The sequence below is a fragment of the Nerophis lumbriciformis genome, linkage group LG18 (genome assembly GCF_033978685.3).
Source record: "Nerophis lumbriciformis linkage group LG18, RoL_Nlum_v2.1, whole genome shotgun sequence".
NCBI lineage: Eukaryota > Metazoa > Chordata > Actinopteri > Syngnathiformes > Syngnathidae > Nerophis > Nerophis lumbriciformis.
The window spans coordinates 9,190,581-9,207,500 of NC_084565.2; the positions used below are offsets into that span (position 1 = coordinate 9,190,581).

General features: G+C 34.6%; 1 protein-coding gene across 2 annotated transcripts in view; it reads left to right on the forward strand.

Moving 5' to 3' along the window:
• Positions 1-1,712: 1,712 nt before the first annotated feature.
• The window catches only part of draxina (dorsal inhibitory axon guidance protein a), a 48,748-nt gene continuing 33,540 nt past the window's right edge, over positions 1,713-16,920 (forward strand). Inside the window, exons 1-2 of one of the 2 annotated variants that reach the window (XM_061977621.1) lie at positions 1,713-3,105; positions 13,977-14,255. The gene's annotated coding sequence lies outside the window, so the exon portion shown is untranslated. Of the gene's footprint in view, positions 3,106-13,736; positions 14,256-16,920 lie in introns of those variants that run through there. The other variant, XM_061977620.1, reaches the window with a different exon arrangement.

A 16,920-nucleotide genomic window follows, 5' to 3' on the forward strand; every position in this document is an offset into this window, starting at 1 on the left:
TCAAATGTTTTATCTCAACATGTACTTTTAATCTCATAATTCTGACCTTCTATTTCTTATGACTTAAATCATATTTGATATAAAAATGATCTCACAATTTTGACTTTTTATCTTATAATTGTAACTTTAATATCATAATTACGGCTTTTTATCTCATAACTGTGGCTTTTTATCTCATAATTTCGGCTTTTTATCTCATAATTTCGATTTTTTTTTTTAGCTCATTATTGACTTTGTATCTCATAATTCTGACTATTATCTCATAATTACGACTTTTTTACTCAACATTATGACATTTTATCTCATAATTTCGACTTTTTCTCTCACAATTGCGACTTTTTGTCTCATAAATAGAAGTTTTTATCTCTTAATTATGACTTTTTATCTCTTAATTATGACTTTTTATCTCATAATTTCAACTTTCTTATCTCATAGTTAACTTGTTATCTCATAACTTCGACTTAATCTCATAATTATAACGTTCTATTTTATAATTTCTACTTTGTGTCACAATTTCGACTTTCTATCTCATAATTTCGACTTTTTATCCCATAATTAGGACTTTATCTTACAATTTCGACTCTATCTCATTTCAACTTTCTTATCTCATAATTGACTTTTTATCTCATAATTTTTTGTAACTCCTAATTTCGATTTTTTAAAATCTCATAATTATGACTTTTCATCTCATAATATCAAATGTCTTATCTCAAAATGTCCTTTTAATAATAATAATAATAATAGATTTTATTTGTAAAAATCACTTTCCATTGAGCAAACAACCTCAAAGTGCTACAGTGTATTAAAAAAATAAATAAGATGTAATATAATAATATAATATAAATATAAATATATATAATAAAAATGAATAAAAATAAAAACTGGAACTAGCACGCATATATTTTTTTTTTTAAAAAGCCTTTTTTTAAAAGAAGGGTTTTTAAGCCTTTTTTAAAAGCATCCACAGTTGGTGGTGCCCTCAGGTGGTCAGGGAGAGCGTTCCACATTCAAAAAACAAGATTCAGAATTATGAGAATTAAAACAAATTTATGAATTATGAGTTCAATACAAGTTTTAGTCTCATAATTCTGACGTTCTATCTCTTAATTATGATTTAAATCATATTTATGAGATACAAATTATCTCACAATTTTGACTTTTTATCTTATAATTATGACTTTAATATCATAATTACATCTTTTTATCTCATCATTTTGACTTTAACTCCTAATTTCGATTAGTTTAATCTAAAAAAAAATAGATCTTTTTATCTCATAATTGACTTTGTATCTCATAATTATGATTTGTTATCTCATAATCTCTATTTTCTTATCTCATAATTGACTTTTTAGCTCCTAATTTCGATTTTTTAAATCTCATAATTATGACTTTTTATCTCATATCAAATGTCTTATCTCAAAATGTCCTTTTAATCTCATAATTCTGATGTTTTATCTCTTAATTATGACTTAAATCATATTTATGAGATACAAATTATCTGACAAGTTTGACTTTTTATCTCATAATTTTGACTAACTCCTAATTTAGATTTTTTTTTATCTAAAAAAAGATCTTTTTATCTCATAATTGACTTTGTATCTCATAATTCCCACTATTATCTCATAATGATGACTTTTTATCTCATTATCTCAATTTTCTTATCTCATAATTAACTTTTTAACTCCTAATTTTGATTTTTTAAATCTCATATCAAATGTTTTATCTCAAAATTTTCTTTTAATCTCATAATTCTGACGTTCTATCGCTTAATTATGATTTAAATCATATTTATGAGATACAAATTATCTCACAATTTTGACTTTTTATCTTATAATTATGACCTTAATATTATAATTACAGCTTTTTATCTCATAATATTTACTTTTTATCTCATCATTTTGACTTTAACTTCTAATTTCAATTTTTGTATCTAAAAAGAGTATCTTTTTATCTCATAATTGACTTTGTATCTCATAATTCCGACTATTATCTCATAATTATGACTTTTTATCTCATAATTTCAACTTTCTTACCTCATAATTGACTTTGTATCTCCTAATTAAGACTATTGGCGGAAAGGGGCTTCCATAATTTCATGTGCAATCAGGTTGAAAGATTATTTGTCATTCCTGTGAAGGCTGTAGTGTTTTAATGAAGTGTCGAGTCCCGGCAGTGTTCACCAGTCAGGCCGCTGCAGGATGAACGCCCCTCCACTAGGTGGCAGTGTTCTTCTGTGAAGGCTGCTGCAGGATGCACGCCGTCCACTAGGTGGCAGTGTTCTTCTGTGAAGAACATGCACCCCAACAGTCCTGAGTTCCCTTTGAAGTCACCGCGTCCTCTCAGACTCTAAGCTGTGATTTGGTTCTCAGGTGAGACATTTCTAGCACCTTTACTGACAGAAAACACATTTGTCACCTTGTTCTGTTTTCTGTGAAAGAAGTCTTCATTTGAATCATTCTGGTGTTTCCGGTTTGTGTGCGAGTAGAAAACAACGGCCGTTAAAGATGGAGTTTGATGCCGAGGGTTTGTTCTTCAACTCTACACTTATTGAACTAGAAACACTCAACATGTACAAAAACAATGAATAGATAACATCAAAAATGAGGGACCAGGACTGTGATGTAAAAGTCATAGAAAAATAAAGCATGTTTATTTTTATTTTACAGATGCATAAAATTAAAAGAAGGCAAATAAAGTATAAACTATTGAGGAAAGAATTACAAGCAAATAGTGTTGATAAAATACATTCAGTTGTCAAATGCACCATGAAATAAAAGTGTTTCCAGCCTGGCTTTGAACAATGCCAACGTCTCGCATCATCTGGAAGTTTATTCCAGATTTGAGGAGCATTAAAACTGACTCCGTCACTCTGGGCACCAGCTGGAGACCACCGCTGAGGTTCTCAGGTCTAGATGTACTTTGAGACCACTTGTGCACAAGATGAGCTGTTTTAAAGTGGACAGGAAGCCGGTGCAGTGACCTCAGCACTGGACTAATATGGTCGTGTTTCCCGCTTTTCGTCAGGACTCGAGCAGCAGCATTCCGGTTGGACTGCAGCTGCTTTACAGCGCGTGTGAAGAGCCCAGTTAGAAGGACATGATTGAGGTAAAGTCTGACTAACAACTGGACCATGGGACTTGTGGAATATTCCACATTTGTTAGGGTGTCCAAAGTGCAGCTTGGGGGCCATTTTTGGCCTGCAGTTATATTTTCATTGGCCCTGAACATGTTCTAGAAATGAAAGGGCTTCGATATTGAATATTGAATATACAGTAACACTAACAACTACTGTATTTGTTTTTGTTAACATAACAGTATTTTTAATCGTATACTAAATGTACCAAAGTGGCCCCGCGGTTGAAAAAGTTTGGACCCCCTGTGTGAAAAGTAACAGGACACAACTAAAGTGTGATGTTTAATGAAAATATTTTAAATGATGACATTTCCTGGTAAAGTTTAGATGATGCAGGAAGTGCAACAAATGCTATTGCTAACATTGTTAGTTTCAGTCAGTATTTTAGATCACAGGTTTAAACTCAAATCCCGGGGGCCAAATCTGGCTCGCCAAATGATTTAAAATGGCCCACCACCTCATTTTATGTGGCCCGCATCAGTATTTTATGTGGTTCTGCCGCGTCATTTTAAGTGGCCTAACATTATTTTATGTCTGCCACATCTTATGTGGTCCGCCACATAATTGTATGTGATGTGGTCCGTCAATTTATTTAATGTGGCCTGCAACAGAAAAAATCAGTGGAGAAAAATTCAGCGAATAAAAATGAAGTGTAAAAAAATCTGTACAGAAAAATTCAGTGTATAAAAATTAAGTGTAAATAAATCAGTGCAGAAAATTCAGTGTTTAAAAATTAATTGTAAAAAAAATCAGGGCAGAAAAATTCAGTGTATGAAAATTAAGTGTAAGAAAAAATCAGGGCAGAAAAATTCAGTGTAAAAAAAAATCAATGCAGAAAAATTCATTGTATAGAAACTAAGTGTAAAAAATTCCACACAAAAAAATTCAGTTTAAAAAAAAATTCACTGCAAATTCTTCGTTGCTTTAAAACTCAAGACCCACTTTCTGTAAACTAAGACTAAAGCAGCTCATTGGCTGCTTCTTAGACAGGATCTTTTAATTCAGTGTGTAAAAATACAGTGTAAAAAAATCAGCGTAAAATAATTCAATGCAGTACATTTCAGTGAAAAAAAAATAAATGCAGAAAAACTCAGCGTATAAAAATTAAGTGTAAAAAAAAATCAATGCAGAAAAATTAAGTGTAAAAAATCAGCAGAGAAAAATTCAGCGGAGAAAAATTAAGTGTAAAAAAATCAGTACAGAAAAATTCAATGTGAAAAAAATTCAGTGCAGAAAAATTCAGTGTATAAAAATTAAGTGTAAATAAATCCGTGCAGAAAAATTCGGTGTTTGAAAATTAAGAGTAAAAAAAATCACGGCACAAAAATTTGGTTTAAAAAAAAATCAGTGCAGAAAAAATCTGTACAAAACTTAAGTGTAAAAAATTCCGTACAGAAAAATGTTGTGTAAAAAATTCAGTGCAGAATTCTTTGTGGCTTCAAAGCTCAAGACCTACTTTCTGTAAATAAAGACTGAAGCACTTCATTGGCTGCTTCTTAGACACCATCGATTGCTTCAGTCTTTAAATTCGGTGTGTAAAAAAATCAGTGTAAAAGAATTCAATGCAGTAAATTTCAGTAAAAAAAAAATCGATGCAGATAAACTCAGCGTATAAAAATTAAGTGTAAAAAAAAAAAAAAATGCAGAAAAATTCAGTGTAAAAGAAATCAGCGGAGAAAAATTCAGCGAATAAATATTAAGTGTAAAAAAATCAGTTCAGAAAAATTCAGTGTGAAAAAAATTCAGTGCAGAAAAATTCAGTGTATAAAAATGATGTGTAAAAAAAAAAAAAATAATCAGGGCAGAAAAATTCAGTGTATAAAAATTAAGTGTAAATAAATCTCTGGGCTCTGTACCGAGGATGTCGTTGTGGCTTGTGCAGCCCTTTGAGACACTTGTGATTTAGGGCTATATAAATAAACATTGATTGATCGATTGAAATCAGTGCAGAAATATTCAGTGTTTAAAAATTAAGTGTAAAAAAAAATCACGGCAGAAAAATTTGGTGTAAAAAAATCAGTGCTTAAAAATTAAGTGTAAAAAAATCAATGCAGAAAAAATTTGTGTATATAAATTAAAGTGTAAAAAAAATCAGTGCAGAAAAATTCAGTGTAAAAAAAATCTGTATAAAAATGAAGTGTAAAAAATTCCGTACAGAAAAAATTTGTGTAAAAAAAATTCAGTGCAGAATTCTTTGTTGCTTCAAAACTCAAGACCCACTTTCTGTAAATAAAGACTGAAGCACTTCATTGGCTGCTTCTTAGACACCATCGATTGCTTCGGTGTGTAAAAATACAGTGTAAAAAAATAAGTATAAAAAAAATCAATGCAGCAAATTTCAGTGAAAAAAAAAAACAATGCAGAAAAACTCAGCGTATAAAAAATGAAGTGTAAAAAAAAAATCAATGCAAGAAAATTCAGTGTATAAATATTAAGTGTAAAAAAATCAGCGCAGAAAAATTCAGTGTATAAAAATTAAGTGTAAAAAAATCAGTACAGAAAAATTTAGTGTGAAAAAAATTCAGTGCAGAAAAATTCAGTGTATAAAAATCATGTGTAAAAAAAAAAATCAGGCCAGAAAAATTCAGTGTATAAATAATTAAGTGTAAATAAATCCGTGCGGAAAAATTCAGTGTTTAAAAATTAAGTGTAAAAAAAAAATCACGGCAGAAAAATAAGTGTAAAAAAATCAATGCAGAAAAATTTAGTGTATATAAATTAAGTATTAAAAATTCCATACATAAAAATTTTGTGTTAAAAAAATTCAGTGCAGAATTCTTTGTTGCTTCAAAACTCAAGACCCATCCATCCATCCATTTTCTACCGCTTATTCCCTTTTGGGGTCGCGGGGGGCGCTGGAGCCTATCTCAGCTACAATCGGGCGGAAGGCAGTGTACACCCTGGACAAGTCGCCACCTCATCGCAGAACTCAAGACCCACTTTCTGTAAATAAAGACTGAAGCACTTCATTGGCTGCTTCTTAGACACCATCGATTGCTTCAGTCTTTTAATTCAGTGTGTAAAATACAGTGTAAAAAAATCAGTCTAAAAGACTTCAATGCAGCAAATTTCAGTGAAAAAAACAATGCAGAAACATTCAGTGTATAAAAATTAAGTGTAAAAAAATCAGAGGAGAAAAATTCAGCTAATAAAAATTAAGTGTAAAAAAATCAGAGGAGAAAAATTCAGCTAATAAAAATTAAGTGTAAAAAAAATCAGGACAGAAAAATTCAGTGTGAAAAAAATTCAGCTAATAAAAATTAAGTGTAAAAAAATCAGGACAGGAAAATTCAGTGTGAAAAAAATTCAGTGCAGAAAAATTCAGTGTATAAAAATGGTGTGTAAAAACAAAAAATCAGGGCAGAAAAATTCAGTGTATAAAAATTAAGTGTAAATAAATCCGTGCATAAAAATTCAGTGTTTAAAAATTAAGTGTAAAAAAAAAAATCCAGGCAGAAAAATTCAGTGCAGAAAAATAAAGTATATAAAAATGATGTGTAAAAACAAATAATCAGGGCAGAAAAATTCAGTGTATAAAAATTAAGTGTAAATATATCCGTGCATAAAAATTCAGTGTTTAAAAATTAAGTGTAAAAAAAAATCACGGCAGTAAAATTTGGTGTAAAAAAATCAGTGTTTAAAAATTAAGTGTAAAATAATCAATGCAGAAAAATGTAGTGTATATAAATTAAGTGTAAAAAAATCAGTGCAGAAAAATTCAGTGTAAAAAAAAATCAATGCAGAAAAATTCAGTGTATAAAGATCAAGTGTAAAAAGATCAGCGGAGAAAAATTCAGCGAATAAAAATTAAGTGTAAAAACATCAGGACAAAAAAATTCAGTGTGAAAAAAATTCAGGGCAGAAAAATTCAGTGTTTAAAAATTAAGTATTAAAAAAAAATCAGTGCATAAAAATTCCGTACAGAAAAATTTTGTGTAAAAAAATTCAGTGTAGAATTCTTTGTTGCTTCAAAACTCAAGACCCACTTTCTGTAAATAAAGACTGAAGCACTTCATTGGCTGCTTCTTAGACACCATCAATTGCTTCAGTCCTAATTTACCGGGAGTGAGTCTTGAGTTTTGAAGCAACAAAATATTAAAAATATTATTTTTTAACACATTTGCTGACAAGTTTTCAATGAAATTGTCAGCATACTTGAATGTAATAAAAATGCAGTTCTAAAGACACAAAGTAACCTCCATAGTCAACCAGCTGCTTAGTAGTAGTTCTATTTACGTCTGCAGATTGATTCCAAACTAAATTGCTTGAATGTTTTTTCACAAAATGTTTCCTTTCATGATGCTTTAACACAAATATGTGCTCACGGCGTGATGTTTTCAGCGTGTGAGTAGCGCTGCTGACACTAAACACAGAGCTCGACGTGTGCATGCATTTCAATCTGGAAAATGGAAACCAAAGAGCATAACAATCAGCCGACACACGACAATAAAAACTGCATGAACACACTTCACACAAAGCATTTTTGCACTTGACACAGAGGGTTTCTCCCAGCTTCCAGCTGGTATCTGCTTCCAGCAGGCTGGCCTTTATTTACTTATCGCACTTATTCTCGTATTCAAACCAAATTAGCACAAATCTCCTTGACTGCTTTCAATAATGCTGACAACTATTTCTTTCAGTTGGACACGCAACTGACAAACATTAGAAATGTCAAACAATTCCCCGTGTGAGTTAGCACACAAGCTGCTTGTTCTCAGGAAAGATGGCGGTCATGAATGGATCTGTAGTCAAAAACTGTACTTACAGTAAAAGTCACATCCAAGCAAAACCGTCTGAAAAGGTTGGACTTTTTTTTATTATTTGAGATTCAATTTCAATACACTTAAGATTGGGCTAACAGTAATAAAAAATGCATTGTTAGCCGTAAATACGTGGTAGTATAGAATGGAATTTAAACAAACACAACTATGGAATGGAATGGAAATTTGTCATTGCACTTAAAAAGTAAAACAAAATGACAGTTTCAGTACAAACCCGTTCAAGATACGAACAATGGGAGACCGGGCTTTCTGCTCCGATGCTCCCAGTCTGTGGAACGCTCTCCCTGACCACCTGAGGGCACCACAGACTGTGGATGCTTTTAAAAAAGGCTTGAAATCCCTTCTTTTTAAAAAAAGCCTTTTTTAGCTACTGTATTTTTTAAACTAGTTTTAGCTACCGTATTTTTCGGAGTATAAGTCGCACCGGCCGAAAATGCATAATAAAGAAGGAAAAAACATATATAAGTCGCACTGGAGTATAAGTGGCATTTTTTGGGGAAATGTATTTGATAAAAGCCAACAGCAAGAATAGACATTTGAAAGGCAATTTAAAATAAATAAAGAATAGTGAACAACAGGCTGAATAAGTGTACGTTATATGAGGCATAAATAACCAACTGGTATGTTAACGTAACATATTATGGTAAGAGTCATTCAAATAACTATAACATATAGAACATGCTATACGTTTACCAAACAATCTGTCACTCCTAATCGCTAAATCCCATGAAATCTTATACGTCTAGTCTCTTACGTGAATGAGATGAATAATATTATTTGATATTTTACACTAATGTGTTCATCATTTCACACATAAGTCGCTCCTGAGTATAAGTCGCACCCCCGGCCAAACTATGAAAAAAACTGTAACTTATAGTCTGAAAAATACGGTATTTGGCTGTTGTAGTTTTTACTTGTATTTATTTTTTATTATCTTTTTTTTAATATATTTTTTTAAATTCACTGTAGCAGTATTTTTAAGTTGTTTACTCAATGTAAAAGGCTTTTTACAAATAAATCTATTATTATGATTATTAAGATCAATTCTACCTCCTAAATTACTTTAATATGCATTCAAAAACCGTCAACAATACTTAATTGACATTGTGTAACCTGTGTAATAACAAACTCTAGCAACATTGTTATTGTAAGAGTGAACAGTGAGGAACTATTTTTCTAGCGTGCTAACACATCGGCGCGCTTCGGTATTAGCCCTAAATGCTAACTACGGCACGGGATTAGCTAGCTTCTACGTCCGCACCCGAATCGCGTTTGAGTTTGTAACACACAACACTGTGATAGGACAGTCATACCAAAGACTATACAAATGGGAGCCATTACCTCCCTGCTTGGCACTCAGCATCAAGGCTTGGAATTGGGGGTTCCCATCCATCCATCCATTTTCTACCGCTTGTCCCTTTTGGGGTAGTGGGGGGTGCTGGAGCCTATCTCAGCTGCATTCAGACGGAAGGCGGGGTACACCCTGGACAAGTCGCCACCTCATCACAGGGCCACAATGCAAAATATCAAAGAAAATGTATTATAAAGAAAACGTTGCAAAATAACAAGCAAAATATTGCAAAATAAAGAAAACCTTGCAAAATGAAGAAAACGTTGCAAAATAACAAGAAAAACATTGCAAAATAACAAGGAAAATGTTGCAAAATGACAAAGAAAACGTTGCAAAATTAAAAAAAAGGTTGCAAAATAAAGAAAAGGTTGCAAAATGTCAAAGAAAATGTTGCAAAATAAAAAAAAGTTTGCAAAATAAAGAAAAGGTTGCAAAATGTCAAAGAAAATTTTGCAAAATAAAGAAAAGGTTGCAAAATGACAAATAAAGCAATGCAAAATTACAAAAAACAATTTTTAAAATAAAGAAAACGTTGCAAAATAACAAGCAAAATATTGCAAAATAAAGAAAACGTTGCAAAATAACAAGAAAAAGGTTTCAAAATAAAGAAAACTTTGCAAAATGTCAAAGAAAATGTTGCAAAATGTCAAAGAAAATTTTGCAAAATAAAAACGTTGCAAAATGACAAAGAAAATGAAACTTTCTAAAATAAAGAAAACATTGCAAAATAACAAGCAAAATATTGCAAAATAAGGAAAACCTTGCAAAATTAGAAACATGTTGCAAAATGAAGAAAACGTTGCAAAATAACAAGGAAAACGTTGCAAAATAACAAGGAAAATGTTGCAAAATGACATGCAACACCTTGCAAAATGACAAAGAAAATGTTGCAAAATAAAGAAAAGGTTGCAAAATAAAGAAAAGGTTGCAAAATGTCAAAGAAAAGGTTGCAAAATGACAAAGAAAACAATGCAAAGTTACAAAAATTTTTTTCTAAAATAAAGAAAACTTTGCAAAATAACAAGCAAAATATTGCAAAATAAAGAAAACGTTGCAAAATAACAAGAAAAATGTTGCAAAATAAAGAAAACATTGCAAAATGACAAAGAAAATGTTGCAAAATAAGGAAATAATGAACATATCAGACAGAAAAGTGACAGATTGTAGCCAAAGGCTGATTTCCATTTGCATCTCACTGCAAAGAAACACTAATTCAGCGTTACAATGACTTGTATTTTTCTTGCACTTATTCTTGCTGTATTTATCTGGCACGAGTGGAAAGCCGGTCCCTGAAAATAATGCCTACATTAAAGCGGTCCGTGGTGCAAAAAAGGTTGGGGACCGCTGGTTTAGGGCACACATAGCAGGCCCATTTCCACGGGAATGTTCTTGTTATATTTATTATGCCGAATAATACATTACGTGAAGCGTGAGTCAATTCCAAATCGAATCCTCACCCCAGGGATCAAAGTTGGATTGAATCGTTACATGCCCAAAGATTCACATCCCTATTTGGGGGTTAAATCACCAAAAATTATTCCCGGGCGCAGCCACCGCTGCTGCTCACTGCTCCCCTCACCTCCCAGGGGGTGATCAAGAGTCAAATGCAGAGAATAATTTCGCCACACCTCGTGTGTGTGTGACTATCAGTGGTACTTTAACTTGAACTTTTAACCAATCTGTACTGAGTGACAAACATGAACAATCATATTACAGTAAAGTATTCTTTCATGTGTTGTTTGTACACAGCTGGCCAGACAGTGTATGTAGTGTAGTTGTACTAACACACATGATGTGTATCATGATCAATATTATAGTGAGTCACTCCATGGACAGTTGTGCGTTGGGTCCAGCTGGCCGGGGAAGTTTTTTTACAGTTTATTTTGGGTAAGCACTCCATTTATGTCGGCATAGCATGGCTCCAAGTTAATAATAATGATAATATAATAGATTTTATTTGTAAAAAGCACTTTACATTGAGTAAACAACCTCAAAGTGCTACAGTGTATTAAAAAAAACAAAAAAAACAAAATAAAAAGATAATAAAAAATAAAAATAAATAAAAACTAGAGCAGCCAAATAGCTCAAACTAGTATGCATATACAGGTAAAAGCCAGTACATTAGAATATTTTGAAAAACTTGATTTATTTCAGTAATTGCATTCAAAAGGTGTAACTTGTACATTATATTTATTCATTGCACACAGACTGATGCATTCAAATGTTTATTTCATTTAATTTTGATGATTTGAAGTGGCAACAAATGAAAATCCAAAATTCCGTGTGTCACAAAATTAGAATATTACTTAAGGCTAATACAAAAAAGGGATTTTTAGAAATGTTGGCCAACTGAAAAGTATGAAAATGAAAAATATGAGCATGTACAATACTCAATACTTGGTTGGAGCTCCTTTTGCCTCAATTACTGCGTTAATGCGGCGTGGCATGGAGTCGATGAGTTTCTGGCACTGCTCAGGTGTTATGAGAGCCCAGGTTGCTCTGATAGTGGCCTTCAACTCTTCTGCGTTTTTGGGTCTGGCATTCTGCATCTTCCTTTTCACAATACCCCACAGATTTTCTATGGGGCTAAGGTCAGGGGAGTTGGCGGGCCAATTTAGAACAGAAATACCATGGTCCGTAAACCAGGCACGGGTAGATTTTGCGCTGTGTGCAGGCGCCAAGTCCTGTTGGAACTTGAAATCTCCATCTCCATAGAGCAGGTCAGCAGCAGGAAGCATGAAGTGCTCTAAAACTTGCTGGTAGACGGCTGCGTTGACCCTGGATCTCAGGAAACAGAGTGGACCGACACCAGCAGATGACATGGCACCCCAAACCATCACTGATGGTGGAAACTTTACACTAGACTTCAGGCAACGTGGATCCTGTGCCTCTCCTGTCTTCCTCCAGACTCTGGGACCTCGATTTCCAAAGGAAATGCAAAATTTGCATGGTTGGGTGATGGTTTGGGGTGCCATGTCAAAATCACTTTCACCTCCCTCGTTCGGCTTCCGTTTGCTCCAACGTCTCACCCTTCCTTCCTGCTGGCTTCTAGAAGCAACAGTTCATCCTCCATATATTCAGCTTCAAAAAGATAAGGTTGTGAATCCTCATTTGTCCAAAAATAGTCATCTCTGTTGTCTGTTACCAAGTCTGTCATGATTAGAACACACTCGCATTTGTTTCTGAAAGCAGGAACGCACAATTGTTGCCAGAAGTCGGACGTGCGTTGCTATGGAAACACAAATCAATGCGTGAAAAAAATAAATGTTTTTCTGGTTTATTTGGGTAAGCACTCCGTTTATGTCTAAACACCATGGTTCAAGTTACACATTTATAGCGCCAAAACCACTTTCACCTCCCTCTTTCAGCTTCCGTTTGCTCCAACGTCTCACCCTTCCTTCCTGCTGGCTTCTAAGCAGCAGTTCATCCTCAGTATGTTCAGCTTCAAAAAGATAGGGTTGTGAATCCTAATTTGTCCAAAAATAGTCGTCTTTGTTGTTTGTTACCGATTCTGCCATGGTGGGAACACAGAGTGCAGAGGCGTTCCCATTGTGACGTCATCGGATCCCAAATGTGCGGAAATTGCCGAAAGGGCGTATTCAAAATGGGCGTTTTTAAAACTGCGGCATTTTGTGGGTGTTTCGACGATATTTTCACATATTTTGCGGATTGGAAATATAATCGGATATGTTTTAACGGACAAAATGAAACACATTTTAGCATATAAATAGCATTTATTGTCCCCACTATACTGGTACTTTAAAGCCGAGGGCCTGCCTGGGGGCCATTTGTGGACCTTGGCTCATTTTTTAATGTGCCTGTCGAAATGAAATAAACACATCTTCCAAAAAAAGCAAAAATAAATAAACTGCAAGAATGGTAAGAGGGCAAAAAGGCATATGAGATCAAGCTGAAATGTTAACTATTAATACCACCATCTTTTAAATATGTATAAGACTTAGACAAACTTTATTGATCCACAAGGGAAATTGTTCCACACAGTAGTTCAGTTACAAAGGATGGAAAGGATAATGCAGGTATAAAATAGACTAAAATTGTACCATAGTTGCAATATAACATATATGTAATATTTACATAATATATGTACAGTATATGATATGTACTGATATATTGTATGTTTATATCATGTACAATATTACAGTATATGCAACATAAAATAGAGAGTAGATTCAGCAGAAAATAGACATTATAAACAAAGAGCAGTAGCTATCATTTAGCCTTTTAAAATAATATATGCGCATGCGTCACGGCCAAATTTGCAAATAAGACGATGACATCCAAATGTAATAAAGGACGCGACCCCAAAAACGGGATAAGCGGTAGGAAATGGATGGATGCTTTATGATCATCCCTGTGACGTCACCCCTCATCCACTAGAGGGCGCGCTTCGCCGCATCCAGTGTGAGTTGCGGTACATATTCGTCACTATTATGTTTAAAAGTCTGCTTTTATAAGCATTCAGTCGCCATATTGTCACTATTATGTTTAAAGTCTGCTTTTATCCACTACTACAGATCAAGTTTGTGCCCTTTGAGTAAATGTTTTTATTTCCCAAAAACAAACGTGTGCGTCACCTCGGCGTCCACCAACCGCGTGACGTCATCAATAGGAATCAGTCGATCCCCCCCACGTGACTGCGAGCCCTCACCAAGTCTCCAACACCCCCTCCCCCCCTCACTCGCGGCCACAGCGTGGACGCGCTCCTCCCGGGGGCGAGCGCCGCTCGGTGCGGGCCAGCCTCTCTCGCCTCATAAGAAGCCGCACAGTGTCGACGCTCGGACGGATAGAAGAGGCGCTCCTGCCCGGAACAACACACCTGCGTGCGGAACATCTCACCTGCTGTCGGGAACAACACACCTTGCGTGGGGAACATCTCACCTGCTGCCCGGAACATCTCACCTGCGTGGGGAACATCTCACCTGCTGCCTGGAACATCTCACCTGCGTGCGGCTCCGACATACCTACAAAGGTAAGAGACGCTTCTTGCATTTTTTATCTTTCTTCCACATAATCATCACTTTTAAAGTGTTTTTTTAATGCATTTCTCAAATCATGAAAAAGTGGTGTTTTTATTCCTCTTTCTGAATCTTTTATAGAAAACAAGCTGATGATGAGTTAATAATAATAATAATAATAATAACTGGGATTTATATAGCGCTTTTCTAAGTACCCAAAGTCGCTTTACATGTAGAACCCATTAAGTTGACATTGTGAGTAAAAAGACCCCCCAATCTTGTCCACACCTTTGTGCTGAAAAAACATTATGCCATTACACTTTTAAAAATGTTAAATTATTCTCAAATACATTTTCCAAATCGGTCCAATTCGTTTTGTGCTTCATTTGTGAGCTAGTGTTTGTTATTAACGTGTTACTAATCCATTTTTTTCATGTCTATTATAAAAAAAAATGGCTAACTATTATAGTTTTAAGTCATTCACCTTTTTTTATTAACTCTCTAAACCAGTCCCAATCGTTTGTGCTGCAAAAAAAACGTGGTCTATTAATGTTTAAATCTAATGGTTTTATGTTATTAACGTGTAATGAATGTGTTGATAATAATAATAATAATAATAATACACTTTACATTTGTTAAAATCTCAAAGTGCTACAAAGTATAAAAAAAATAAAAAACAAAGTTAGAACATATAATAGAAAATTTAAATAGAAATAAAAACTACTTATTATAACTACACCCCCCAACTATGTCCAAATCTCCCCAAACCAGTCCCAACCGTTTGTGCTTTGTTTGTGGGCTATTGTTTGTTATTAACGTGTAATTAACTTGTGACTAATCATAATTGGACCCCCCCACCTCCCAAATATGTGAAAATCTCCCTAAACTTGTCCCATTCGTCATTTTTTGTATATTATATTTAAAAAAATGGCTAACTATTATAGTTTTTAAGTAATTAACGTTTTCTTGTTAACTCTCCAAACCAGTCTCAATCGTATGTGCTGCAAAAAAATATGGACTATAATAGTTTTGAAGTTAAGGTTTTAATGTTTTTTGTTATGACTGTGTTACTAATCATGACTAGATCCCCCCCCCAACTATGTCAAATTCTCCCCAAACTTCTCCCAATTGTGTGTGCTGTTTTGTGCTACAAACATTTGCGTTTGTGTCGTTACTGTTTTAAAGTTGTTAACGTTTTATGGGATTAGTGTGTAATTAACGTGTTATTAATCATAACTACGCCCAAACCATGTCAAAATCATCACTAAACGTGTCCCATTTGTTTGAGTCGTTCCTTAAAATGCTCTCTGAAATGATATTTTCGAGCATCCCGTCAAACTACTTGGAACACAGATGGTTTTTGACCCCGGGGGGCGGGGCCACAGTGTGGACTTAGCGCCAGTGTTGTGATCTTCATTGCTTTTCAGTCCCTGTGCTCGCCTGTCAGCCCCTCCCAGACAAATAGTAATTATTATATATATATATATATATATATATATATATATATATATATATATATATATATATATATATATATATATATATATATATATATATATATATATATATATATACACCTTCCCAGACTAACCCGCACATTGGAGAAGTGATACGTGCTTTTGGACTTACAACAGTAATAACCTGCAGGATTGGATTAGTGTGAAAGTTTAACACTTGACTCACACCCACGACACACCATGCAGCAATGATTGCAGCGATGGTGTGTGTGTGTGTGTGTGTGTGTGTGTGTGTGTGTGTGTGTGTGTGTGTGTGTGTGTGTGTGTGTGTGTGTGTGTGTGTGGGTGTGGGTGTGGGTGTGTGTGTGAGACAGAGCGATAATGGGTAGAGGGGGTTGAGGCTGAGAGAGCAATATTTTTGGAGGATGCTCAGAGGCAGAAGAGGTTCCCTCTGGGAGTAGACCTGTGATTCTGCATCCAGCACTAAAGGTGAATTATGGCACGAGCAGCCCATAACTCCTGGATGCAGTCATGCTTGAGCTTCATTCAGTTTGATGTTGACTTAAACGGGCCCCTATAAGAAGCATCAAGCAGGCCCATATAGGAAGCATCCAAAAAGCCCATATAGGAAGCATCAAACACTACCATATATGAAGCATCAAACAGGCCCATATAAGAAGCATCAACAGGCCCATATAAGAAGCATCCAGCAGGCCCGTATGAGAAGCATCAAACAGGCCCATATAAGAAGCATCAAACAGGCCCATATAAGAAGCATCAAACAGGCCCATATAAGAAGCATCAAACAGGCCCATATAAGAAGCATCAAACAGGCCCATATAAGAAGCATCCAACAGGCCCATACAAAAAGCATCCAACAGGCCCACATAAGAAGCATCCAACAGGCCCGTATAAGAAGCATCCAACAGGCCCATATAAGAAGCATCAACAGGCCCATATAAGAAGCATCCAGCAGGCCCGTATGAGAAGCATCAAACAGGCCCATATAAGAAGCATCAAACAGGCCTATATAAGAAGCATCAAACAGGCCCAAATAAGAAGCATCCAACAGGCCCATATGAAAAGCATCCAACAGGCCCACATAAGAAGCATCCAACAGGCCCACATAAGAAGCATCTAACAAGCCCACATAAGAAGCATCCAACAGGCCCATATAAGAAGCATCCAACAGGCCCATATAAGAAGCATCAACAGGCCCATA